The sequence below is a fragment of the Daphnia pulicaria genome, chromosome 1 (genome assembly GCF_021234035.1).
Source record: "Daphnia pulicaria isolate SC F1-1A chromosome 1, SC_F0-13Bv2, whole genome shotgun sequence".
In the NCBI taxonomy this organism is placed as follows: domain Eukaryota; kingdom Metazoa; phylum Arthropoda; class Branchiopoda; order Diplostraca; family Daphniidae; genus Daphnia; species Daphnia pulicaria.
In genome coordinates, this window is record NC_060913.1 from 27,245,375 (window position 1) to 27,273,073 (window position 27,699).

At 37.3% G+C, this 27,699-nt stretch overlaps 16 non-coding genes across 16 annotated transcripts; all 16 read right to left on the bottom strand.

The window, feature by feature from the left end:
* Positions 1-1,307: 1,307 nt before the first annotated feature.
* On the bottom strand, positions 1,308-1,380 carry Trnat-agu. Its single transcript has one exon. It is a non-coding gene; the product is annotated as a tRNA-Thr (tRNA).
* Positions 1,381-3,717: 2,337 nt separating this feature from the next.
* Positions 3,718-3,790, bottom strand: Trnat-agu. The gene has a single exon. It is a non-coding gene; the product is annotated as a tRNA-Thr (tRNA).
* A 3,779-nt stretch (positions 3,791-7,569) lies between these two features.
* On the bottom strand, positions 7,570-7,642 carry Trnat-agu. The gene has a single exon. It is a non-coding gene; the product is annotated as a tRNA-Thr (tRNA).
* Positions 7,643-8,053: 411 nt separating this feature from the next.
* Trnat-agu lies at positions 8,054-8,126 on the bottom strand. Its single transcript has one exon. It is a non-coding gene; the product is annotated as a tRNA-Thr (tRNA).
* Positions 8,127-8,527: 401 nt separating this feature from the next.
* Trnat-agu lies at positions 8,528-8,600 on the bottom strand. Its single transcript has one exon. It is a non-coding gene; the product is annotated as a tRNA-Thr (tRNA).
* Positions 8,601-9,011: 411 nt separating this feature from the next.
* Positions 9,012-9,084, bottom strand: Trnat-agu. The gene has a single exon. It is a non-coding gene; the product is annotated as a tRNA-Thr (tRNA).
* A 401-nt stretch (positions 9,085-9,485) lies between these two features.
* Positions 9,486-9,558, bottom strand: Trnat-agu. Its single transcript has one exon. It is a non-coding gene; the product is annotated as a tRNA-Thr (tRNA).
* A 411-nt stretch (positions 9,559-9,969) lies between these two features.
* On the bottom strand, positions 9,970-10,042 carry Trnat-agu. The gene has a single exon. It is a non-coding gene; the product is annotated as a tRNA-Thr (tRNA).
* A 401-nt stretch (positions 10,043-10,443) lies between these two features.
* On the bottom strand, positions 10,444-10,516 carry Trnat-agu. The gene has a single exon. It is a non-coding gene; the product is annotated as a tRNA-Thr (tRNA).
* Positions 10,517-11,885: 1,369 nt separating this feature from the next.
* Trnat-agu lies at positions 11,886-11,958 on the bottom strand. The gene has a single exon. It is a non-coding gene; the product is annotated as a tRNA-Thr (tRNA).
* Positions 11,959-12,369: 411 nt separating this feature from the next.
* Positions 12,370-12,442, bottom strand: Trnat-agu. Its single transcript has one exon. It is a non-coding gene; the product is annotated as a tRNA-Thr (tRNA).
* Positions 12,443-12,843: 401 nt separating this feature from the next.
* Trnat-agu lies at positions 12,844-12,916 on the bottom strand. The gene has a single exon. It is a non-coding gene; the product is annotated as a tRNA-Thr (tRNA).
* A 1,379-nt stretch (positions 12,917-14,295) lies between these two features.
* Positions 14,296-14,368, bottom strand: Trnat-agu. Its single transcript has one exon. It is a non-coding gene; the product is annotated as a tRNA-Thr (tRNA).
* Positions 14,369-15,727: 1,359 nt separating this feature from the next.
* On the bottom strand, positions 15,728-15,800 carry Trnat-agu. Its single transcript has one exon. It is a non-coding gene; the product is annotated as a tRNA-Thr (tRNA).
* Positions 15,801-17,062: 1,262 nt separating this feature from the next.
* Trnat-agu lies at positions 17,063-17,135 on the bottom strand. Its single transcript has one exon. It is a non-coding gene; the product is annotated as a tRNA-Thr (tRNA).
* Positions 17,136-20,214: 3,079 nt separating this feature from the next.
* On the bottom strand, positions 20,215-20,287 carry Trnat-agu. The gene has a single exon. It is a non-coding gene; the product is annotated as a tRNA-Thr (tRNA).
* Between the last annotated feature and the right edge of the window lie 7,412 nt (positions 20,288-27,699).

The window sequence follows — 27,699 nt, forward strand, 5'->3', positions numbered from 1 at the left end:
CAATTGATTACCTTTATTTTAAAGTTCCCAACTGTTCCACAGCAGAAAGAACAATTTACAAAAATATCAACGAGATTTTCAACGATACTACGAGTCCTGGTCTCTTACTAGGAAGAGCAGATCCATGCTGCACAATTAGTTATTATGATTTGGTGTTTAAATTTTAGCATGGAAAATACCTATGGAATTGTGCCCTAGTAGGCAGTCAAAATTAGACTACCAAGAAAATAATCATTATAACTAGCAATTTAACGGTATTCTGCGCTATAATAGAACTTATTTTAACGATTCTATCAGTTCTTTTTCTGATTTCTAAGAGACACGGGATGATTATGATGACATTTCTTACAATTCCCAACGAAACTCGAACTCGTGATCTCCTGCTTACTAGGCAGGCGCTTTGCCATCTAAGCCATAGGACCACAAAACGGCTTCATAGTACAACAATCTCAAAAATGGTCATGACGTCACAACAGCAGTTTTACAATTGATTACTTCGATTTTAAAGTTCCCAACTGTTCCACAGCACAAAGAACAATTTACAAAAAAATCAACGAGATTTTCAACGATACTACGAGTCCTGGTCTCTTACTAGGAAGAGCAGATCCATGCTGCACAATTAGTTATTATGATTTGGTGTTTAAATTTTAGCATGGAAAATACCTATGAAATTGTGCCCTAGTAGGCAGTCAAAATTAGACTACCAAGAAAATAATCATTATAACTAGCAATTTAACGGTATTCTGCGCTATAATAGAACTTATTTTAACGATTCTATCAGTTCTTTTTCTGATTTCTAAGAGACACGGGATGATTATGATGACATTTCTTACAGGTCCCAATGAGACTCGAACTCGTGATCTCCTGCTTACTAGGCAGGCGCTTTGCCATCTAAGCCATAGGACCACAAAACGGCTTCATAGGACAACAATTTAAAAAGTGGTCATGACGTCACAAAAGTTGTTTTACAATTGATTACTTCTATTTTAAAGTTCCCAACTGTTCCAAAAAATTTACAAAAATATCAACGAGATTTTCAACGATACTACGAGTCCTGGTCTCTTACTAGGAAGAGCAGATCCATGCTGCACAATTAGTTATTATGATTTGGTGTTTAAATTTTAGCATGGAAAATACCTATGGAATTGTGCCCTAGTAGGCAGTCAAAATTAGACTACCAAGAAAATAATCATTATAACTAGCAATTTAACGGTATTCTGCGCTATAATAGAACTTATTTTAACGATTCTATCAGTTCTTTTTCTGATTTCTAAGAGACACGGGATGATTATGATGACATTTCTTACAGGTCCCAACGAGACTCGAACTCGTGATCTCCTGCTTACTAGGCAGGCGCTTTGCCATCTAAGCCATAGGACCACAAAACGGCTTCATAGGACAACAATCTCAAAAGTGGTCATGACGTCACAACAGCAGTTTTACAATTGATTACCTTTATTTTAAAGTTCCCAACTGTTCCACAGCAGAAAGAACAATTTACAAAAATATCAACGAGATTTTCAACGATACTACGAGTCCTGGTCTCTTACTAGGAAGAGCAGATCCATGCTGCACAATTAGTTATTATGATTTGGTGTTTAAATTTTAGCATGGAAAATACCTATGGAATTGTGCCCTAGTAGGCAGTCAAAATTAGACTACCAAGAAAATAATCATTATAACTAGCAATTTAACGGTATTCTGCGCTATAATAGAACTTATTTTAACGATTCTATCAGTTCTTTTTCTGATTTCTAATAGACACGGGATGATTATGATGACATTTCTTACTGGTCCCAACGAGACTCGAACTCGTGATCTCCTGCTTACTAGGCAGGCGCTTTGCCATCTAAGTCATAGGACCACAAAACGGCTTCATAGGACAACAATCTGAAAAGTGGTCATGACGTCACAACAGCAGTTTTACAATTGATTACCTTTATTTTAAAGTTCCCAACTGTTCCACAGCAGAAAGAACAATTTACAAAAATATCAACGAGATTTTCAACGATACTACGAGTCCTGGTCTCTTACTAGGAAGAGCAGATCCATGCTGCACAATTAGTTATTATGATTTGGTGTTTAAATTTTAGCATGGAAAATACCTATGGAATTGTGCCCTAGTAGGCAGTCAAAATTAGACTACCAAGAAAATAATCATTATAACTAGCAATTTAACGGTATTCTGCGCTATAATAGAACTTATTTTAACGATTCTATCAGTTCTTTTTCTGATTTCTAAGAGACACGGGATGATTATGATGACATTTCTTACAGGTCCCAACGAGAGTCGAACTCGTGATCTCCTGCTTACTAGGCAGGCGCTTTGCCATCTAAGCCATAGGACCACAAAACGGCTTCATAGGACAACAATTTCAAAAATGGTCATGACGTCACAACAGCAGTTTTACAATTGATTACTTCTATTTTAAAGTTCCCAACTGTTCCACAGCACAAAGAACAATTTACAAAAAAATCAACGAGATTTTCAACGATACTACGAGTCCTGGTCTCTTACTAGGAAGAGCAGATCCATGCTGCACAATTAGTTATTATGATTTGGTGTTTAAATTTTAGCATGGAAAATACCTATGGAATTGTGCCCTAGTAGGCAGTCAAAATTAGACTACCAAGAAAATAATCATTATAACTAGCAATTTAACGGTATTCTGCGCTATAATAGAACTTATTTTAACGATTCTATCAGTTCTTTTTCTGATTTCTAAGAGACACGGGATGATTATGATGACATTTCTTACAATTCCCAACGAAACTCGAACTCGTGATCTCCTGCTTACTAGGCAGGCGCTTTGCCATCTAAGCCATAGGACCACAAAACGGCTTCATAGTACAACAATCTCAAAAATGGTCATGACGTCACAACAGCAGTTTTACAATTGATTACTTCGATTTTAAAGTTCCCAACTGTTCCACAGCACAAAGAACAATTTACAAAAAAATCAACGAGATTTTCAACGATACTACGAGTCCTGGTCTCTTACTAGGAAGAGCAGATCCATGCTGCACAATTAGTTATTATGATTTGGTGTTTAAATTTTAGCATGGAAAATACCTATGAAATTGTGCCCTAGTAGGCAGTCAAAATTAGACTACCAAGAAAATAATCATTATAACTAGCAATTTAACGGTATTCTGCGCTATAATAGAACTTATTTTAACGATTCTATCAGTTCTTTTTCTGATTTCTAAGAGACACGGGATGATTATGATGACATTTCTTACAGGTCCCAATGAGACTCGAACTCGTGATCTCCTGCTTACTAGGCAGGCGCTTTGCCATCTAAGCCATAGGACCACAAAACGGCTTCATAGGACAACAATTTAAAAAGTGGTCATGACGTCACAAAAGTTGTTTTACAATTGATTACTTCTATTTTAAAGTTCCCAACTGTTCCAAAAAATTTACAAAAAAATCAACGAGATTTTCAACGATACTACGAGTCCTGGTCTCTTACTAGGAAGAGCAGATCCATGCTGCACAATTAGTTATTATGATTTGGTGTTTAAATTTTAGCATGGAAAATACCTATGGAATTGTGCCCTAGTAGGCAGTCAAAATTAGACTACCAAGAAAATAATCATTATAACTAGCAATTTAACGGTATTCTGCGCTATAATAGAACTTATTTTAACGATTCTATCAGTTCTTTTTCTGATTTCTAAGAGACACGGGATGATTATGATGACATTTCTTACAGGTCCCAACGAGACTCGAACTCGTGATCTCCTGCTTACTAGGCAGGCGCTTTGCCATCTAAGCCATAGGACCACAAAACGGCTTCATAGGACAACAATCTCAAAAGTGGTCATGACGTCACAACAGCAGTTTTACAATTGATTACCTTTATTTTAAAGTTCCCAACTGTTCCACAGCAGAAAGAACAATTTACAAAAATATCAACGAGATTTTCAACGATACTACGAGTCCTGGTCTCTTACTAGGAAGAGCAGATCCATGCTGCACAATTAGTTATTATGATTTGGTGTTTAAATTTTAGCATGGAAAATACCTATGGAATTGTGCCCTAGTAGGCAGTCAAAATTAGACTACCAAGAAAATAATCATTATAACTAGCAATTTAACGGTATTCTGCGCTATAATAGAACTTATTTTAACGATTCTATCAGTTCTTTTTCTGATTTCTAATAGACACGGGATGATTATGATGACATTTCTTACTGGTCCCAACGAGACTCGAACTCGTGATCTCCTGCTTACTAGGCAGGCGCTTTGCCATCTAAGTCATAGGACCACAAAACGGCTTCATAGGACAACAATCTGAAAAGTGGTCATGACGTCACAACAGCAGTTTTACAATTGATTACCTTTATTTTAAAGTTCCCAACTGTTCCACAGCAGAAAGAACAATTTACAAAAATATCAACGAGATTTTCAACGATACTACGAGTCCTGGTCTCTTACTAGGAAGAGCAGATCCATGCTGCACAATTAGTTATTATGATTTGGTGTTTAAATTTTAGCATGGAAAATACCTATGGAATTGTGCCCTAGTAGGCAGTCAAAATTAGACTACCAAGAAAATAATCATTATAACTAGCAATTTAACGGTATTCTGCGCTATAATAGAACTTATTTTAACGATTCTATCAGTTCTTTTTCTGATTTCTAATAGACACGGGATGATTATGATGACATTTCTTACTGGTCCCAACGAGACTCGAACTCGTGATCTCCTGCTTACTAGGCAGGCGCTTTGCCATCTAAGTCATAGGACCACAAAACGGCTTCATAGGACAACAATCTGAAAAGTGGTCATGACGTCACAACAGCAGTTTTACAATTGATTACCTTTATTTTAAAGTTCCCAACTGTTCCACAGCAGAAAGAACAATTTACAAAAATATCAACGAGATTTTCAACGATACTACGAGTCCTGGTCTCTTACTAGGAAGAGCAGATCCATGCTGCACAATTAGTTATTATGATTTGGTGTTTAAATTTTAGCATGGAAAATACCTATGGAATTGTGCCCTAGTAGGCAGTCAAAATTAGACTACCAAGAAAATAATCATTATAACTAGCAATTTAACGGTATTCTGCGCTATAATAGAACTTATTTTAACGATTCTATCAGTTCTTTTTCTGATTTCTAAGAGACACGGGATGATTATGATGACATTTCTTACAGGTCCCAACGAGAGTCGAACTCGTGATCTCCTGCTTACTAGGCAGGCGCTTTGCCATCTAAGCCATAGGACCACAAAACGGCTTCATAGGACAACAATTTCAAAAATGGTCATGACGTCACAACAGCAGTTTTACAATTGATTACTTCTATTTTAAAGTTCCCAACTGTTCCACAGCACAAAGAACAATTTACAAAAAAATCAACGAGATTTTCAACGATACTACGAGTCCTGGTCTCTTACTAGGAAGAGCAGATCCATGCTGCACAATTAGTTATGATGATTTGGTGTTTAAATTTTAGCATGGAAACTTCCTATGGAATTGTGCCCTAGTAGGCAGTCAAAATTAGACTACCAAGAAAATAATCATTATAACTAGCAATTTAACGGTATTCTGCGCTATACTAGAACTTATTTTAACGATTCCATCAGTTCTTTTTCTGATTTCTAAGAGACACGGGATGATTATGATGACATTTCTTACAAGTCCCAACGAAACTCGAACTCGTGATCTCCTGCTTACTAGGCAGGCGCTTTGCCATCTAAGCCATACGACCACAAAACGGCTTCATAGTACAACAACTTCAGAAATGGTCATGACGTCACAAAAGCAGTTTTACAATTGATTACTTCTATTTTAAAGTTCCCAACTGTTCCACAGCACAAAGAACAATTTACAAAAAAATCAACGAGATTTTCAACGATACTACGAGTCCTGGTCTCTTACTAGGAAGAGCAGATCCATGCTGCACAATTAGTTATTATGATTTGGTGTTTAAATTTTAGCATGGAAAATACCTATGAAATTGTGCCCTAGTAGGCAGTCAAAATTAGACTACCAAGAAAATAATCATTATAACTAGCAATTTAACGGTATTCTGCGCTATAATAGAACTTATTTTAACGATTCTATCAGTTCTTTTTCTGATTTCTAAGAGACACGGGATGATTATGATGACATTTCTTACAGGTCCCAATGAGACTCGAACTCGTGATCTCCTGCTTACTAGGCAGGCGCTTTGCCATCTAAGCCATAGGACCACAAAACGGCTTCATAGGACAACAATTTAAAAAGTGGTCATGACGTCACAAAAGCAGTTTTACAATTGATTACTTCTATTTTAAAGTTCCCAGCTGTTCCAAAAAATTTACAAAAAAATCAACGAGATTTTCAACGATACTACGAGTCCTGGTCTCTTACTAGGAAGAGCAGATCCATGCTGCACAATTAGTTATTATGATTTGGTGTTTAAATTTTAGCATGGAAAATACCTATGGAATTGTGCCCTAGTAGGCAGTCAAAATTAGACTACCAAGAAAATAATCATTATAACTAGCAATTTAACGGTATTCTGCGCTATAATAGAACTTATTTTAACGATTCTATCAGTTCTTTTTCTGATTTCTAAGAGACACGGGATGATTTTGATGACATTTCTTACAGGTCCCAACGAGAGTCGAACTCGTGATCTCCTGCTTACTAGGCAGGCGCTTTGCCATCTAAGCCATAGGACCACAAATCGGCTTCATAGGACAACAATTTCAAAAATGGTCATGACGTCACAACAGCAGTTTTACAATTGATTACTTCTATTTTAAAGTTCCCAACTGTTCCACAGCACAAAGAACAATTTACAAAAAAATCAACGAGATTTTCAACGATACTACGAGTCCTGGTCTCTTACTAGGAAGAGCAGATCCATGCTGCACAATTAGTTATTATGATTTGGTGTTTAAATTTTAGCATGGAAAATTCCTATGGAATTGTGCCCTAGTAGGCAGTCAAAATTAGACTACCAAGAAAATAATCATTATAACTAGCAATTTAACGGTATTCTGCGCTATACTAGAACTTATTTTAACGATTCCATCAGTTCTTTTTCTGATTTCTAAGAGACACGGGATGATTATGATGACATTTCTTACAAGTCCCAACGAAACTCGAACTCGTGATCTCCTGGTTACTAGGCAGGCGCTTTGCCATCTAAGCCATAGGACCACAAAACGGCTTCATAGTACAACAACTTCAGAAATGGTCATGACGTCACAAAAGCAGTTTTACAATTGATTACTTCTATTTTAAAGTTCCCAACTGTTCCAAACAATTTACAAAAAAATCAACGAGATTTTCAACGATACTACGAGTCCTGGTCTCTTACTAGGAAGAGCAGATTCATGCTGCACAATTAGTTATTATGATTTGGTGTTTAAATTTCAGCATGGAAAATACCTTTGGAATTGTGCCCGAATAGGCAATCAAAATTAGACTACCAAGAAAATAATCATTATAACTAGCAATTTAACGGTATTCTGCGCTATAATAGAACTTATTTTAACGATTCTATCAGTTCTTTTTCTGATTTCTAAGAGACACGGGATGATTATGATGACATTTCTTACAGGTCCCAACGAGACTCGAACTCGTGATCTCCTGCTTACTAGGCAGGCGCTTTGCCATCTAAGCCATAGGACCACAAAACGGCTTCATAGGACAACAATCTCAAAAGTGGTCATGACGTCACAACAGCAGTTTTACAATTGATTACCTTTATTTTAAAGTTCCCAACTGTTCCACAGCACAAAGAACAATTTACAAAAATATCAACGAGATTTTCAACGATACTACGAGTCCTGGTCTCTTACTAGGAAGAGCAGATCCATGCTGCACAATTAGTTATTATGATTTGGTGTTTAAATTTTAGCATGGAAAATACCTATGGAATTGTGCCCTAGTAGGCAGTCAAAATTAGACTACCAAGAAAATAATCATTATAACTAGCAATTTAACGGTATTCTGCGCTAAAATAGATCTTATTTTAACGATTCTATCAGTTCTTTTTCTGAATTCTAAGAGACACGGGATGATTATGATGACATTTCTTACAGGTCCCAACGAGACTCGAACTCGTGATCTCCTGCTTACTAGGCAGGCGCTTTGCCATCTAAGCCATAGGACCACAAAACGGCTTCATAGGACAACAATTTAAAAAGTGGTCATGACGTCACAAAAGCAGTTTTACAATTGATTACTTCTATTTTAAAGTTCCCAACTGTTCCAAACAATTTACAAAAAAATCAACGAGATTTTCAACGATACTACGAGTCCTGGTCTCTTACTAGGAAGAGCAGATTCATGCTGCACAATTAGTTATTATGATTTGGTGTTTAAATTTCAGCATGGAAAATACCTTTGGAATTGTGCCCGAATAGGCAATCAAAATTAGACTACCAAGAAAATAATCATTATAACTAGCAATTTAACGGTATTCTGCGCTATAATAGAACTTATTTTAACGATTCTATCAGTTCTTTTTCTGATTTCTAAGAGACACGGGATGATTATGATGACATTTCTTACAGGTCCCAACGAGACTCGAACTCGTGATCTCCTGCTTACTAGGCAGGCGCTTTGCCATCTAAGCCATAGGACCACAAAACGGCTTCATAGGACAACAATCTCAAAAGTGGTCATGACGTCACAACAGCAGTTTTACAATTGATTACCTTTATTTTAAAGTTCCCAACTGTTCCACAGCACAAAGAACAATTTACAAAAATATCAACGAGATTTTCAACGATACTACGAGTCCTGGTCTCTTACTAGGAAGAGCAGATCCATGCTGCACAATTAGTTATTATGATTTGGTGTTTAAATTTTAGCATGGAAAATACCTATGGAATTGTGCCCTAGTAGGCAGTCAAAATTAGACTACCAAGAAAATAATCATTATAACTAGCAATTTAACGGTATTCTGCGCTAAAATAGATCTTATTTTAACGATTCTATCAGTTCTTTTTCTGAATTCTAAGAGACACGGGATGATTATGATGACATTTCTTACAGGTCCCAACGAGACTCGAACTCGTGATCTCCTGCTTACTAGGCAGGCGCTTTGCCATCTAAGCCATAGGACCACAAAACGGCTTCATAGGACAACAATTTAAAAAGTGGTCATGACGTCACAAAAGCAGTTTTACAATTGATTACTTCTATTTTAAAGTTCCCAACTGTTCCAAACAATTTACAAAAAAATCAACGAGATTTTCAACGATACTACGAGTCCTGGTCTCTTACTAGGAAGAGCAGATTCATGCTGCACAATTAGTTATTATGATTTGGTGTTTAAATTTCAGCATGGAAAATACCTTTGGAATTGTGCCCGAATAGGCAATCAAAATTAGACTACCAAGAAAATAATCATTATAACTAGCAATTTAACGGTATTCTGCGCTATAATAGAACTTATTTTAACGATTCTATCAGTTCTTTTTCTGATTTCTAAGAGACACGGGATGATTATGATGACATTTCTTACAGGTCCCAACGAGACTCGAACTCGTGATCTCCTGCTTACTAGGCAGGCGCTTTGCCATCTAAGCCATAGGACCACAAAACGGCTTCATAGGACAACAATCTCAAAAGTGGTCATGACGTCACAACAGCAGTTTTACAATTGATTACCTTTATTTTAAAGTTCCCAACTGTTCCACAGCACAAAGAACAATTTACAAAAATATCAACGAGATTTTCAACGATACTACGAGTCCTGGTCTCTTACTAGGAAGAGCAGATCCATGCTGCACAATTAGTTATTATGATTTGGTGTTTAAATTTTAGCATGGAAAATACCTATGGAATTGTGCCCTAGTAGGCAGTCAAAATTAGACTACCAAGAAAATAATCATTATAACTAGCAATTTAACGGTATTCTGCGCTAAAATAGATCTTATTTTAACGATTCTATCAGTTCTTTTTCTGAATTCTAAGAGACACGGGATGATTATGATGACATTTCTTACAGGTCCCAACGAGACTCGAACTCGTGATCTCCTGCTTACTAGGCAGGCGCTTTGCCATCTAAGCCATAGGACCACAAAACGGCTTCATAGGACAACAATTTAAAAAGTGGTCATGACGTCACAAAAGCAGTTTTACAATTGATTACTTCTATTTTAAAGTTCCCAACTGTTCCAAACAATTTACAAAAAAATCAACGAGATTTTCAACGATACTACGAGTCCTGGTCTCTTACTAGGAAGAGCAGATTCATGCTGCACAATTAGTTATTATGATTTGGTGTTTAAATTTCAGCATGGAAAATACCTTTGGAATTGTGCCCGAATAGGCAATCAAAATTAGACTACCAAGAAAATAATCATTATAACTAGCAATTTAACGGTATTCTGCGCTATAATAGAACTTATTTTAACGATTCTATCAGTTCTTTTTCTGATTTCTAAGAGACACGGGATGATTATGATGACATTTCTTACAGGTCCCAACGAGACTCGAACTCGTGATCTCCTGCTTACTAGGCAGGCGCTTTGCCATCTAAGCCATAGGACCACAAAACGGCTTCATAGGACAACAATCTCAAAAGTGGTCATGACGTCACAACAGCAGTTTTACAATTAATTACCTTTATTTTAAAGTTCCCAACTGTTCCACAGCACAAAGAACAATTTACAAAAATATCAACGAGATTTTCAACGATACTACGAGTCCTGGTCTCTTACTAGGAAGAGCAGATCCATGCTGCACAATTAGTTATTATGATTTGGTGTTTAAATTTTAGCAAGGAAAATACCTATGGAATTGTGCCCTAGTAGGCAGTCAAAATTAGACTACCAAGAAAATAATCATTATAACTAGCAATTTAACGGTATTCTGCGCTATAATAGAACTTATTTTAACGATTCTATCAGTTCTTTTTCTGATTTCTAAGAGACACGGGATGATTATGATGACATTTCTGACATGTCCCAACGAGACTCGAACTCGTGATCTCCTGCTTACTAGGCAGGCGCTTTGCCATCTAAGCCATAGGACCACAAAACGGCTTCATAGGACAACAATCTCAAAAGTGGTCATGACGTCACAACAACAGTTTTACAATTGATTACCTTTATTTTAAAGTGCCCAACTGTTCCACAGCACAAAGAACAATTTACAAAAATATCAACGAGATTTTCAACGATACTACGAGTCCTGGTCTCTTACTAGGAAGAGCAGATCCATGCTGCACAATTAGTTATTATGATTTGGTGTTTAAATTTTAGCATGGAAAATACCTATGGAATTGTGCCCTAGTAGGCAGTCAAAATTAGACTACCAAGAAAATAATCATTATAACTAGCAATTTAACGGTATTCTGCGCTATACTAGAACTTATTTTAACGATTCCATCAGTTCTTTTTCTGATTTCTAAGAGACACGGGATGATTATGATGACATTTCTTACAAGTCCCAACGAAACTCGAACTCGTGATCTCCTGCTTACTAGGCAGGCGCTTTGCCATCTAAGCCATAGGACCACAAAACGGCTTCATAGTACAACAACTTCAGAAATGGTCATGACGTCACAAAAGCAGTTTTACAATTGATTACTTCTATTTTAAAGTTCCCAACTGTTCCAAACAATTTACAAAAAAATCAACGAGATTTTCAACGATACTACGAGTCCTGGTCTCTTACTAGGAAGAGCAGATTCATGCTGCACAATTAGTTATTATGATTTGGTGTTTAAATTTCAGCATGGAAAATACCTTTGGAATTGTGCCCGAATAGGCAATCAAAATTAGACTACCAAGAAAATAATCATTATAACTAGCAATTTAACGGTATTCTGCGCTATAATAGAACTTATTTTAACGATTCTATCAGTTCTTTTTCTGATTTCTAAGAGACACGGGATGATTATGATGACATTTCTTACAGGTCCCAACGAGACTCGAACTCGTGATCTCCTGCTTACTAGGCAGGCGCTTTGCCATCTAAGCCATAGGACCACAAAACGGCTTCATAGGACAACAATCTCAAAAGTGGTCATGACGTCACAACAGCAGTTTTACAATTGATTACCTTTATTTTAAAGTTCCCAACTGTTCCACAGCACAAAGAACAATTTACAAAAATATCAACGAGATTTTCAACGATACTACGAGTCCTGGTCTCTTACTAGGAAGAGCAGATCCATGCTGCACAATTAGTTATTATGATTTGGTGTTTAAATTTTAGCATGGAAAATACCTATGGAATTGTGCCCTAGTAGGCAGTCAAAATTAGACTACCAAGAAAATAATCATTATAACTAGCAATTTAACGGTATTCTGCGCTAAAATAGATCTTATTTTAACGATTCTATCAGTTCTTTTTCTGAATTCTAAGAGACACGGGATGATTATGATGACATTTCTTACAGGTCCCAACGAGACTCGAACTCGTGATCTCCTGCTTACTAGGCAGGCGCTTTGCCATCTAAGCCATAGGACCACAAAACGGCTTCATAGGACAACAATTTAAAAAGTGGTCATGACGTCACAAAAGCAGTTTTACAATTGATTACTTCTATTTTAAAGTTCCCAACTGTTCCAAACAATTTACAAAAAAATCAACGAGATTTTCAACGATACTACGAGTCCTGGTCTCTTACTAGGAAGAGCAGATTCATGCTGCACAATTAGTTATTATGATTTGGTGTTTAAATTTCAGCATGGAAAATACCTTTGGAATTGTGCCCGAATAGGCAATCAAAATTAGACTACCAAGAAAATAATCATTATAACTAGCAATTTAACGGTATTCTGCGCTATAATAGAACTTATTTTAACGATTCTATCAGTTCTTTTTCTGATTTCTAAGAGACACGGGATGATTATGATGACATTTCTTACAGGTCCCAACGAGACTCGAACTCGTGATCTCCTGCTTACTAGGCAGGCGCTTTGCCATCTAAGCCATAGGACCACAAAACGGCTTCATAGGACAACAATCTCAAAAGTGGTCATGACGTCACAACAGCAGTTTTACAATTAATTACCTTTATTTTAAAGTTCCCAACTGTTCCACAGCACAAAGAACAATTTACAAAAATATCAACGAGATTTTCAACGATACTACGAGTCCTGGTCTCTTACTAGGAAGAGCAGATCCATGCTGCACAATTAGTTATTATGATTTGGTGTTTAAATTTTAGCAAGGAAAATACCTATGGAATTGTGCCCTAGTAGGCAGTCAAAATTAGACTACCAAGAAAATAATCATTATAACTAGCAATTTAACGGTATTCTGCGCTATAATAGAACTTATTTTAACGATTCTATCAGTTCTTTTTCTGATTTCTAAGAGACACGGGATGATTATGATGACATTTCTGACATGTCCCAACGAGACTCGAACTCGTGATCTCCTGCTTACTAGGCAGGCGCTTTGCCATCTAAGCCATAGGACCACAAAACGGCTTCATAGGACAACAATCTCAAAAGTGGTCATGACGTCACAACAACAGTTTTACAATTGATTACCTTTATTTTAAAGTGCCCAACTGTTCCACAGCACAAAGAACAATTTACAAAAATATCAACGAGATTTTCAACGATACTACGAGTCCTGGTCTCTTACTAGGAAGAGCAGATCCATGCTGCACAATTAGTTATTATGATTTGGTGTTTAAATTTTAGCATGGAAAATACCTATGGAATTGTGCCCTAGTAGGCAGTCAAAATTAGACTACCAAGAAAATAATCATTATAACTAGCAATTTAACGGTATTCTGCGCTATACTAGAACTTATTTTAACGATTCCATCAGTTCTTTTTCTGATTTCTAAGAGACACGGGATGATTATGATGACATTTCTTACAGGTCCCTACGATACTCGAACTCGTGATCTCCTGCTTACTAGGCAGGCGCTTTGCCATCTAAGCCATAGGACCACAAAACGGCTTCATAGGACAACAAGTTAAAAAGTGGTCATGACGTCACAAAAGCAGTTTTACAATTGATTACTTCTATTTTAAAGTTCCCAACTGTTCCACAGCACAAAGAACAATTTACAAAAAAATCAACGAGATTTTCAACGATACTACGAGTCCTGGTCTCTTACTAGGAAGAGCAGATCCATGCTGCACAATTAGTTATTATGATTTGGTGTTTAAATTTCAGAATGGAAAATACCTTTGGAATTGTGCCCGAGTAGGCAGTCAAAATTAGACTACCAAGAAAATAATCATTATAACTAGCAATTTAACGGTATTCTGCGCTATACTAGAACTTATTTTAACGATTCCATCAGTTATTTTTCTGATTTCTAAGAGACACGGGATGATTATGATGACATTTCTTACAGGTCCCAACGAGACTCGAACTCGTGATCTCCTGCTTACTAGGCAGGCGCTTTGCCATCTAAGCCATAGGACCACAAAACGGTTTCATAGGACAACAATTTAAAAAGTGGTCATGACGTCACAAAAGCAGTTTTACAATTGATTACTTCTATTTTAAAGTTCCCAACTCTTCCAAACAATTTACAAAAAAATCAACGAGATTTTCAACGATACTACGAGTCCTGGTCTCTTACTAGGAAGAGCAGATCCATGCTGCACAATTAGTTATTATGATTTGGTGTTTAAATTTCAGCATGGAAAATACCTTTGGAATTGTGCCCGAGTAGGCAGTCAAAATTAGACTACCAAGAAAATAATCATTATAACTAGCAATTTAACGGTATTCTGCGCTAAAATAGATCTTATTTTAACGATTCTATCAGTTCTTTTTCTGAATTCTAAGAGACACAGGATGATTATGATGACATTTCTTACAGGTCCCAATGAGACTCGAACTCGTGATTTCCTGCTTACTAGGCAGGCGCTTGGCCATCTAAGCCATAAGACCACAAAACGGCTTCATAGGACAACAATTTAAAAAGTTGTCATGACGTCACAACAGCAGTTTTACAATTGATTACTTCTATTTTAAAGTTCCCAACTGTTCCAAACAATTTACAAAAAAATCAACGAGATTTTCAACGATACTACGAGTCCTGGTCTCTTACTAGGAAGAGCAGATCCATGCTGCACAATTAGTTATTATGATTTGGTGATTTAATTTTAGCATGGAAAATACCTATGGAATTGTGCCCTAGTAGGCAGTCAAAATTAGACTACCAAGAAAATAATCATTATAACTAGCAATTTAACGGTATTCTGCGCTATAATAGAACTTATTTTAACGATTCTATCAGTTCTTTTTCTGATTTCTAAGAGACACGGGATGATTATGATGACATTTCTTACAGGTCCCAACGAGACTCGAACGCGTGATCTCCTGCTTACTAGGCAGGCGCTTTGCCATCTAAGCCATAGGACCACAAAACAGCTTCATAGGACAACAATCTCAAAAGTGGTCATGACGTCACAACAGCAGTTTTACAATTGATTACCTTTATTTTAAAGTTCCCAACTGTTCCACAGCACAAAGAACAATTTACAAAAATATCAACGAGATTTTCAACGATACTACGAGTCCTGGTCTCTTACTAGGAAGAGCAGATCCATGCTGCACAATTAGTTATTATGATTTGGTGTTTAAATTTTAGCATGGAAAATACCTATGGAATTGTGCCCTAGTAGGCAGTCAAAATTAGACTACCAAGAAAATAATCATTATAACTAGCAATTTAAAGGTATTCTGCGCTATAATAGAACTTATTTTAACGATTCTATCAGTTCTTTTTCTGATTTCTAAGAGACACGGGATGATTATGATGACATTTCTTACAGGTCCCAACGAGAGTCGAACTCGTGATCTCCTGCTTACTAGGCAGGCGCTTTACCATCTAAGCCATAGGACCACAAAACGGCTTCATAGGACAACAATTTCAAAAATGGTCATGACGTCACAACAGCAGTTTTACAATTGATTACTTCTATTTTAAAGTTCCCAACTGTTCCACAGCACAAAGAACAATTTACAAAAAAATCAACGAGATTTTCAACGATACTACGAGTCCTGGTCTCTTACTAGGAAGAGCAGATCCATGCTGCACAATTAGTTATTATGATTTGGTGTTTAAATTTTAGCATGGAAAATACCTATGGAATTGTGCCCTAGTAGGCAGTCAAAATTAGACTACCAAGAAAATAATCATTATAACTAGCAATTTAACGGTATTCTGCGCTATACTAGAACTTATTTTAACGATTCCATCAGTTCTTTTTCTGATTTCTAAGAGACACGGGATGATTATGATGACATTTCTTACAGGTCCCAACGAGACTCGAACTCGTGATCACCTGCTTACTAGGCAGGAGCTTTGCCATCTAAGCCATAGGACCACAAAACGGCTTCATAGGACAACAATTTAAAAAGTGGTCATGACGTCACAAAAGCAGTTTTACAATTGATTACTTCTATTTTAAAGTTCCCAACTGTTCCAAACAATTTACAAAAAAATCAACGAGATTTTCAACGATACTACGAGTCCTGGTCTCTTACTAGGAAGAGCAGATCCATGCTGCACAATTAGTTATTATGATTTGGTGTTTAAATTTTAGCATGGAAAATACCTATGGAATTGTGCCCTAGTAGGCAGTCAAAATTAGACTACCAAGAAAATAATCATTATAACTAGCAATTTAACGGTATTCTGCGCTATAATAGAACTTATTTTAACGATTCTATCAGTTCTTTTTCTGATTTTTAAGAGACACGGGATGATTATGATGACATTTCTTACAGGTCCCAATGAGACAATTGCAGTTTTACAATGGATTACTTCTATTTTAAAGTTCCCAACTGTTCCACAGCACAAAGAACAATTTACAAAAATATCAACGAGATTTTCAACGATACTACGAGTCCTGGTCTCTTACTAAGAATAGCAGATCCTTGCTGCACAATTAGTTATTATGATTTGGTGTTTAAATTTTAGCATGGAAAATACCTATGGAATTGTGCCCGAGTAGGCAGTCAAAATTAGACTACCAAGAAAATAATCATTATAACTAGCAATTTAACGGTATTCTGCGCTATAATAGAACTTATTTTAACGATTCTACCAGTTAATTTTCTGATTTCTAAGAGACACGGGATGATTGTGATGACATTTCTTACAGGTCCCAACGAGACTCGAACTCGTGATCTCCTGCTTACTAGGCAGGCGCTTTGCCATCTAAGCCATAGGACCACAAAACGGCTTCATAAGACAACAATTTCAAAAGTGGTCATGACGTCACAATTGCAGTTTTACAATTGATTACTTCTATTTAAAAGTTCCCAACTGTTCCACAGCACAAAGAACAATTTACAAAAAAATCAACGAGATTTTCAACGATACTACGAGTCCTGGTCTCTTACTAGGAAGAGCAGATCCATGCTGCACAATTAGTTATTATGATTTGGTGTTTAAATTTCAGCATGGAAAATACCTTTGGAATTGTGCCCGAGTAGGCAGTCAAAATTAGACTACCAAGAAAATAATCATTATAACTAGCAATTTAACGGTATTCTGCGCTAAAATAGAACTTATTTTAACGATTCTATCAGTTCTTTTTCTGAATTCTAAGAGACACGGGATGATTATGATGACATTTCTTACAGGTCCCAATGAGACTCGAACTCGTGATTTCCTGCTTACTAGGCAGGCGCTTTGCCATCTAAGCCATAGGACCACAATACGGCTTCATAGGACAACAATTTAAAAAGTTGTCATGACGTCACAACAGCAGTTTTACAATTGATTACTTCTATTTTAAAGTTCCCAACTGTTCCAAACAATTTACAAAAAAATCAACGAGATTTTCAACGATACTACGAGTCCTGGTCTCTTACTAGGAAGAGCAGATCCATGCTGCACAATTAGTTATTATGATTTGGTGTTTAAATTTTAGCATGGAAAATACCTATGGAATTGTGCCCTAGTAGGCAGTCAAAATTAGGCTACCAAGAAAATAATCATTATAACTAGCAATTTAACGGTATTCTGCGCTATAATAGAACTTATTTTAACGATTCTATCAGTTCTTTTTCTGATTTCTAAGAGACACGGGATGATTATGATGACATTTCTTACAGGTCCCAACGAGACTCGAACTCGTGATCTCCTGCTTACTAGGAAGGCGCTTTGCCATCTAAGCCATAGGACCACAAAACAGCTTCATAGGACAACAATCTCAAAAGAGGTCATGACGTCACAACAGCAGTTTTACAATTGATTACCTTTATTTTAAAGTTCCCAACTGTTCCACAGCACAAAGAACAATTTACAAAAATATCAACGAGATTTTCAACGATACTACGAGTCCTGGTCTCTTACTAGGAAGAGCAGATCCATGCTGCACAATTAGTTATTATGATTTGGTGTTTAAATTTTAGCATGGAAAATACCTATGGAATTGTGCCCTAGTAGGCAGTCAAAATTAGACTACCAAGAAAATAATCATTATAACTAGCAATTTAACGGTATTCTGCGCTATAATAGAACTTATTTTAACGATTCTATCAGTTCTTTTTCTGATTTCTAAGAGACACGGGATGATTATGATGACATTTCTTACAGGTCCCAACGAGAGTCGAACTCGTGATCTCCTGCTTACTAGGCAGGCGCTTTGCCATCTAAGCCATAGGACCACAAAACAGCTTCATAGGACAACAATTTCAAAAATGGTCATGACGTCACAACAGCAGTTTTACAATTGATTACTTCTATTTTAAAGTTCCCAACTGTTCCACAGCACAAAGAACAATTTACAAAAAAATCAACGAGATTTTCAACGATACTACGAGTCCTGGTCTCTTACTAGGAAGAGCAGATCCATGCTGCACAATTAGTTATTATGATTTGGTGTTTAAATTTTAGCATGGAAAATACCTATGGAATTGTGCCCTAGTAGGCAGTCAAAATTAGACTACCAAGAAAATAATCATTATAACTAGCAATTTAACGGTATTCTGCGCTATAATAGAACTTATTTTAACGATTCGATCAGTTCTTTTTCTGATTTTTAAGAGACACGGGATGATTATGATGACATTTCTTACAGGTCCAAATGAGACAATTGCAGTTTTACAATTGATTACTTCTATTTTAAAGTTCCCAACTGTTCCACAGCACAAAAACAATTTACAACAAAATCAACGAGATTTTCAACGATACTACGAGTCCTGGTCTCTTACTAGGAAGAGCAGATCCATGCTGCACAATTAGTTATTATGATTTGGTGTTTAAATTTTAGCATGGAAAATACCTATGGAATTGTGCCCTAGTAGGCAGTCAAAATTAGACTACCAAGAAAATAATTATTATAACTAGCAATTTAACGGTATTCTGCGCTATAATAGAACTTATTTTAACGATTCGATCAGTTCTTTTTCTGATTTTTAAGAGACACGGGATGATTATGATGACATTTCTTACAGGTCCAAATGAGACAATTGCAGTTTTACAATTGATTACTTCTATTTTAAAGTTCCCAACTGTTCCACAGCACAAAAACAATTTACAACAAAATCAACGAGATTTTCAACGATACTACGAGTCCTGGTCTCTTACTAGGAAGAGCAGATCCATGCTGCACAATTAGTTATTATGATTTGGTGTTTAAATTTCAGCATGGAAAATACCTTTGGAATTGTGCCCGAGTAGGCAGTCAAAATAAGACTACCAAGAAAATAATCATTATAACTAGCAATTTAACGGTATTCTGCGCTAAAATAGATCTTATTTTAACGATTCTATCAGTTCTTTTTCTGAATTCTAAGAGACACGGGATGATTATGATGACATTTCTTACAGGTCCTAATGAGACTCGAACTCGTGATTTCCTGCTTACTAGGCAGGCGCTTTGCCATCTAAGCCATAGGACCACAAAACGGCTTTATAGGACAACAATTTAAAAAGTTGTCATGACGTCACAACAGCAGTTTTACAATTGATTACTTCTATTTTAAAGTTCCCAACTGTTCCAAACAATTTACAAAAAAATCAACGAGATTTTCAACGATACTACGAGTCCTGGTCTCTTACTAGGAAGAGCAGATCCATGCTGCACAATTAGTTATTATGATTTGGTGTTTTAATTTTAGCATGGAAAATACCTATGGAATTGTGCCCTAGTAGGCAGTCAAAATTAGACTACCAAGAAAATAATCATTATAACTAGCAATTTAACGGTATTCTGCGCTATAATAGAACTTATTTTAACGATTCTATCAGTTCTTTTTCTGATTTCTAAGAGACACGGGATGATTATGATGACATTTCTTACAGGTCCCAACGAGACTCGAACTCGTGATCTCCTGCTTACTAGGCAGGCGCTTTGCCATCTAAGCCATAGGACCACAAAACAGCTTCATAGGACAACAATCTCAAAAGTGGTCATGACGTCACAACAGCAGTTTTACAATTGATTACCTTTATTTTAAAGTTCCCAACTGTTCCACAGCACAAAGAACAATTTACAAAAATATCAACGAGATTTTCAACGATACTACGAGTCCTGGTCTCTTACTAGGAAGAGCAGATCCATGCTGCACAATTAGTTATTATGATTTGGTGTTTAAATTTTAGCATGGAAAATACCTATGGAATTGTGCCCTAGTAGGCAGTCAAAATTAGACTACCAAGAAAATAATCATTATAACTAGCAATTTAACGGTATTCTGCGCTATAATAGAACTTATTTTAACGATTCTATCAGTTCTTTTTCTGATTTCTAAGAGACACGGGATGATTATAATGACATTTCTTACAGGTCCCAACGAGAGTCGAACTCGTGATCTCCTGCTTACTAGGCAGGCGCTTTGCCATCTAAGCCATAGGACCACAAAACGGCTTCATAGGACAACAATTTCAAAAATGGTCATGACGTCACAACAGCAGTTTTACAATTGATTACTTCTATTTTAAAGTTCCCAACTGTTCCACAGCACAAAGAACAATTTACAAAAAAATCAACGAGATTTTCAACGATACTACGAGTCCTGGTCTCTTACTAGGAAGAGCAGATCCATGCTGCACAATTAGTTATTATGATTTGGTGTTTAAATTTTAGCATGGAAAATACCTATGGAATGGTGCCCTAGTAGGCAGTCAAAATTAGACTACCAAGAAAATAATCATTATAACTAGCAATTTAACGGTATTCTGCGCTATACTAGAACTTATTTTAACGATTCCATCAGTTCTTTTTCTGATTTCTAAGAGACACGGGATGATTATAATGACATTTCTTACAGGTCCCAACGAGACTCGAACTCGTGATCACCTGCTTACTAGGCAGGAGCTTTGCCATCTAAGCCATAAGACCACAAAACGGCTTCATAGGACAACAATTTAAAAAGTGGTCATGACGTCACAAAAGCAGTTTTACAATTGATTACCTTTATTTTAAAGTTCCCAACTGTTCCACAGCACAAAGAACAATTTACAAAAATATCAACGAGATTTTCAACGATACTACGAGTCCTGGTCTCTTACTAGGAAGAGCAGATCCATGCTGCACAATTAGTTATTATGATTTGGTGTTTAAATTTTAGCATGGAAAATACCTATGGAATTGTGCCCTAGTAGGCAGTCAAAATTAGACTACCAAGAAAATAATCATTATAACTAGCAATTTAACGGTATTCTGCGCTATAATAGAACTTATTTTAACGATTCTATCAGTTCTTTTTCTGATTTCTAAGAGACACGGGATGATTATGATGACATTTCTTACAGGTCCCAACGAGAGTCGAACTCGTGATCTCCTGCTTACTAGGCAGGCGCTTTGCCATCTAAGCCATAGGACCACAAAACGGCTTCATAGGACAACAATTTCAAAAATGGTCATGACGTCACAACAGCAGTTTTACAATTGATTACTTCTATTTTAAAGTTCCCAACTGTTCCACAGCACAAAGAACAATTTACAAAAAAATCAACGAGATTTTCAACGATACTACGAGTCCTGGTCTCTTACTAGGAAGAGCAGATCCATGCTGCACAATTAGTTATTATGATTTGGTATTTAAATTTTAGCATGGAAAATACCTATGGAATTGTGCCCTAGTAGGCAGTCAAAATTAGACTACCAAGAAAATAATCATTATAACTAGCAATTTAACGGTATTCTGCGCTATACTAGAACTTATTTTAACGATTCCATCAGTTCTTTTTCTGATTTCTAAGAGACACGGGATGATTATGATGACATTTCTTACAGGTCCCAACGAGACTCGAACTCGTGATCACCTGCTTACTAGGCAGGAGCTTTGCCATCTAAGCCATAGGACCACAAAACGGCTTCATAGGACAACAATTTAAAAAGTGGTCATGACGTCACAAAAGCAGTTTTACAATTGATTACTTCTATTTTAAAGTTCCCAACTGTTCCAAACAATTTACAAAAAAATCAACGAGATTTTCAACGATACTACGAGTCCTGGTCTCTTACTAGGAAGAGCAGATCCATGCTGCACAATTAGTTATTATGATTTGGTGTTTAAATTTTAGCATGGAAAATACCTATGGAATTGTGCCCTAGTAGGCAGTCAAAATTAGACTACCAAGAAAATAATCATTATAACTAGCAATTTAACGGTATTCTGCGCTATAATAGAACTTATTTTAACGATTCGATCAGTTCTTTTTCTGATTTTTAAGAGACACGGGATGATTATGATGACATTTCTTACAGGTCCCAATGAGACAATTGCAGTTTTACAATTGATTACTTCTATTTTAAAGTTCCCAACTGTTCCACAGCACAAAAACAATTTACAAAAAAATCAACGAGATTTTCAACGATACTACGAGTCCTGGTCTCTTACTAGGAAGAGCAGATCCATGCTGCACAATTAGTTATTATGATTTGGTGTTTAAATTTCAGCATGGAAAATACCTTTGGAATTGTGCCCGAGTAGGCAGTCAAAATAAGACTACCAAGAAAATAATCATTATAACTAGCAATTTAACGGTATTCTGCGCTAAAATAGATCTTATTTTAACGATTCTATCAGTTCTTTTTCTGAATTCTAAGAGACACGGGATGATTATGATGACATTTTTTACAGGTCCTAATGAGACTCGAACTCGTGATTTCCTGCTTACTAGGCAGGCGCTTTGCCATCTAAGCCATAGGACCACAAAACGGCTTCATAGGAAAACAATTTAAAAAGTTGTCATGACGTCACAACAGCAGTTTTACAATTGATTACTTCTATTTTAAAGTTCCCAACTGTTCCAAACAATTTACAAAAAAATCAACGAGATTTTCAACGATACTACGAGTCCTGGTCTCTTACTAGGAAGAGCAGATCCATGCTGCACAATTAGTTATTATGATTTGGTGTTTTAATTTTAGCATGGAAAATACCTATGGAATTGTGCCCTAGTAGGCAGTCAAAATTAGACTACCAAGAAAATAATCATTATAACTAGCAATTTAACGGTATTCTGCGCTATAATAGAACTTATTTTAACGATTCGATCAGTTCTTTTTCTGATTTTTAAGAGACACGGGATGATTATGATGACATTTCTTACAGGTCCCAATGAGACAATTGCAGTTTTACAATTGATTACTTCTATTTTAAAGTTCCCAACTGTTCCACAGCACAAAAACAATTTACAAAAAAATCAACGAGATTTTCAACGATACTACGAGTCCTGGTCTCTTACTAGGAAGAGCAGATCCATGCTGCACAATTAGTTATTATGATTTGGTGTTTAAATTTCAGCATGGAAAATACCTTTGGAATTGTGCCCGAGTAGGCAGTCAAAATTAGACTACCAAGAAAATAATCATTATAACTAGCAATTTAACGGTATTCTGCGCTAAAATAGATCTTATTTTAACGATTCTATCAGTTCTTTTTCTGAATTCTAAGAGACACGGGATGATTATGATGACATTTCTTACAGGTCCCAATGAGACTCGAACTCGTGATTTTCTGCTTACTAGGCAGGCGCTTTGCCATCTAAGCCATAGGACCACAAAACGGCTTCATAGGACAACAATTTAAAAAGTTGTCATGACGTCACAACAGCAGTTTTACAATTGATTACTTCTATTTTAAAGTTCCCAACTGTTCCAAACAATTTACAAAAAAATCAACGAGATTTTCAACGATACTACGAGTCCTGGTCTCTTACTAGGAAGAGCAGATCCATGCTGCACAATTAGTTATTATGATTTGGTGTTTTAATTTTAGCATCGAAAATACCTATGGAATTGTGCCCTAGTAGGCAGTCAAAATTAGACTACCAAGAAAATAATCATTATAACTAGCAATTTAACGGTATTCTGCGCTATAATAGAACTTATTTTAACGATTCTATCAGTTCTTTTTCTTATTTCTAAGAGACACGGGATGATTATGATGACATTTCTTACAGGTCCCAACGAGACTCGAACTCGTGATCTCTTGCTTACTAGGCAGGCGCTTTGCCATCTAAGCCATAGGACAACAATCTCAAAAGTGGTCATGACGTCACAACAGCAGTTTTACAATTGATTACCTTTATTTTAAAGTTCCCAACTGTTCCACAGCACAAAGAACAATTTACAAAAATATCAACGAGATTTTCAACGATACTACGAGTCCTGGTCTCTTACTAGGAAGAGCAGATCCATGCTGCACAATTAGTTATTATGATTTGGTGTTTAAATTTTAGCATGGAAAATACCTATGGAATTGTGCCCTAGTAGGCAGTCAAAATTAGACTACCAAGAAAATAATCATTATAACTAGCAATTTAACGGTATTCTGCGCTATAATAGAACTTATTTTAACGATTCTATCAGTTCTTTTTCTGATTTCTAAGAGACACGGGATGATTATGATGACATTTCTTACAGGTCCCAATGAGATTCGAACTCGTGATCTCCTGCTTACTAGGCAGGCGCTTTGCCATCTAAGCCATAGGACCACAAAACTGTTGAGATTCTCAACAAACACGACCTTCACCAAATGACCGCCAGATGGCTCTAGTTGAACCCATTCTATGCTAAGAAGTGGAGACAGGTCCCCGGCCTTCTGGTTGTAGCTTTTGTCTCTTCTCTCTATCTTTTGTTTCGTCTTCTCTCACCACGCTTCTGTGAACTCGACACGAAGCGTTGATTGCTCTCTCTGTCTACAGAATTATCTGATCGTTTTTCTTTTGATTAAGTGTGCTTCATTCGATCTTCAACACTGGTAATTATCGTAAACTATTATCGTATAATCTGTTCATGGCACATCATATATATATGTACGCATTGCTGCATTGTGGAAACGTTATCGTTTCACAACTCTGTCTTTCCTGATCATCACGTGTGGACGTTATCGTCACACGTTTATCGTAATCCTATGTACGTGTGTAAATGTGCCATGAACAGTTTATTATGTTTCTCCTGGTCTAACCAGAAGCTCCATTATGGAATGATTCATTGCTTTACCCTGTGTTGAAATAATACAGAAGCCTCGTTAACAGTGACAAATCCTTGTACAATTTCAACAGGTTATGGGTCCAGTACCTTCGACCAGTTAAAATTTCAAGATGAACAACACCACACGAGATGTCGGCCATATTGTTAAATTCAACGACCAGAATTTTCCACTATGGAAATTTGGATTTTGGATCCTTCTTGAACAGCACGATCTGGTCAAGATTGTGAATGGGGAACAAGCCCTTCCTGCTGAGGTATTTGAAATAGTTTCATTATAACTATGTGAACCCACAGATGATATTCATAATACCAGTTTTCGTATCACAGGCATTGAACGCTGAGAGAGTTGTCACGAATCATGCTGCCATTGCAGCCTGGCATGTAAAAGACGTTCTCGCACGTGGTTATTTGATCTCCACGATTGAAAGCCAGCAGCAGAGATCATTAATCAACTGCACTACAGCCAATCAAATGTGGGTGCGTCTGTCAGCCCAATATCTCAGAAATGCTGTGGAAAATCGTCATGTACTCCAAGCAAGATTCTTCGAGTACAGATACAAGCCTGACCATGACATCATGTCTCACGTTACAGAAGTTGAGACGATGGCCACCGAACTCGCAGATGTGGGAGCTCCCGTTGACAGTATCTCAATTATGACAAAAATCATCTGTACGCTACCTCCCAGCTACAGAAGCTTTATTACGGCGTGGGATAGCGTCCCATTTGGTGAAAGAACAATGGCCCTCCTAACTTCTCGCCTTCTCAAAGAAGAGGCCATGGCAAAACGCTGGAGCACAGGACAGCCAGATAGTCAAGACGCTGCTTATTTTGCCCATCACTACCCAACGTACGGCAACACTCCCAACGACAAGCCGTCATCTGCAGCACGAGGCCGTGATAGGGGAGAAAGACGAGGCAGCCATCCGAAAAACAGACGTCCATATCGATACTGCAACTACCACCGATGCAAAATACCTGGACATACGATTGAGGTATGCAGGAGGAGACTTAGAGATGAAGAAAACGCCGCGAAGGAAAAGAGTTTGATTGCTAAATCAGACCTTGCAGCCAAAGAGAAGGAACAATTGGAAGATGCCTATCTCTCATCCACGTGTTTTGCAAGCCGCAGTATCCATGATTGGTTCGCAGATTCAGGATGTACTCAACATATGACGGAGCAAAGACATATCTTCTCAACCTTTACTCCTGTTCTCTCGAATACCTGGACGGTAAAAGGGATTGGTACCTCCCTCCTGGTGGTACGCGGGTATGGAAACATTGAATTTGTCGTAAGACTCAACGGCTCCCAACAGAAGATCACGCTGGAGAAAGTACTCTACGTTCCAGGTTTAGGAACCAATCTACTCTCTATTGCTGCTGTAACTGATGTTGGGCTTTCCGTACATTTCGTCGAAACCCAGGTAACTCTCACAAGAAATCAAACTATTGTCATGGTAGGCGAACGAGTCGGTAGCAGTCTTTATCACCTTGACATTCACCCCAACACCTCGATCAATTCTTCATCCGAAGATTTTGCCTGTTTTGCTACACCAAAACCAGCATCAATTTCCGTCTGGCACGAACGACTCGCACACATCAGCTACAAGAGAATCCTGAAGATGGCATCAAGCCAACTGGTAGAAGGCCTCAAGCTCCAATCTGGTGTTGACATCCCCACTCATCCATGCGCAGGATGCGCATCAGGAAAGATGCAACGATCTCCTTTCCCATCCGGAAGAACCAGAGCAGACGAAGTCGGACAACTCATCCATGCAGACGTCTGCGGCCCTATGCACGTGCAGACCCCAGGAGGAGCCAAATTCTTTGTGCTTTTCACAGATGACTACAGCGGATGGCGAGCCGTGTACTTCCTAAAACAAAAATCGGATGTGGCCGAATATTTCAAAGAGTACGTCAACACGCTGCGGAGCGAGACTGGACATCTCGTCCGCACACTAAGAGCTGACAATGGCGGAGAATTTACGAGCAACTCTCTGAAATCATGGCTGTCAAAGAAAGGCATCCGGCTTGAGACTTCTGCGCCACACTCACCTGAACAAAATGGCGTCTCCGAAAGAGCCAATCGCACCATAGTCGAGGGTGGACGCTGTCTGCTATACGCCAAACATTTACCATTGGAGCTCTGGGCAGAAGCCATCGCGTGTACTGTGTACACACTCAATCGCGTCAGCAGCAGCACGTCAGAAGTCACTCCCTATCAATCCTGGCATGGAACTAAACCTGACGTCTCACACCTCCGGACTTTTGGATCTATCGCCTTCATCCATGTGCCCAAAGCCGAGAGACGGAAACTAGACTCCAAGAGTCTCAAATGTTTT